The sequence below is a fragment of the Alexandromys fortis genome, unplaced genomic scaffold (genome assembly GCF_014885135.2).
Source record: "Alexandromys fortis isolate MF-2015 unplaced genomic scaffold, M_Fortis_MF-2015_v1.1 scaffold_294, whole genome shotgun sequence".
Classification (NCBI taxonomy): Eukaryota; Metazoa; Chordata; class Mammalia; order Rodentia; family Cricetidae; genus Alexandromys; species Alexandromys fortis.
Genome location: NW_026068192.1, coordinates 1,110,567 through 1,111,637, shown reverse-complemented (window position 1 = coordinate 1,111,637; position 1,071 = coordinate 1,110,567).

Below are 1,071 nucleotides of genomic sequence, written 5' to 3'. Positions count from 1 at the left end.
CTACCTGGTTTATCAATTGAAAATGGAAGAGAATTACTTGCTTGGCAACATAAACAGCCATCCCAGGGACCTTCATAGTCATTGAAGGCGGAGAGCTCAGGGAAACATCCATCTTCTAGCTGGCACAGGTAGGCCTGTAAGGCTCAAGAAGCTCTCATAAGTCTCTGGAGTAAGTACTCATGGGATGTCTATCCTCCTTTGTCTAGGAAATTTGAGGCAGTTGACTGCTCAGTGTCCTGTTGTCCATGATGTGAAGAGGATCTTTGTAACAGTTAAGGTGAAAAGCAAGTTTTCTCAGTGACTTGTGCTGCCACTTTTAAAGCAAGTTCAGAGTGGAGGTTCTTCTGTTCCCATCTGTACTCTTGGGAGGAAATAGGGCAAATGCCAGGAGTTGGCATGTCTGCCCATCACAAAAAGTCTTTTTAAGTAAATATTTTAAATGTCAGATTCTGCAGATCTCTGAGCATTTGAGGACTATCTATATATTGGTTATATCTGAGTAGATAAATTTGGTTTTTAGTTATTTTCTTTAAGTTTAACTCTGGAAACATAAGGGGCAAGGTAAACCATTGTCACTGGAACTGATTATGTCAGAACTAAGCATTATAAAAATGAAAGAACTTGATCATTCATTAACATTCTGAATAGGTTGTTATAACCTTAAATATTTATCCTGAAATAGAATATATGTTAAAGGAGAGTTAAATCATATATGAACTATGTTATAACATATCTAATCATACACTTTTATTATCATATAATATTACATAACAGTTTAAAATACTTGAGACTTGTCTTTTTTTGTCTAGAAGGACATATAATGAACAGAGTTCATTAAGACTGTTTAAAGGAGCTCATAATAACCATTTAAAACATTTTTATATTAGTAACATGCACATATATGCATAGTTGAATTTAAGTTACACACAGAGAGAATTAAAGCTGGTTCACATTTACACATAAAAGTTAAATTCAAGTTCTATACATGTATAGATCCACACACTCATATATGTATGTATGTATATGTGTGTATGTATGTGTGTTTATATATATACACACACACATACACAC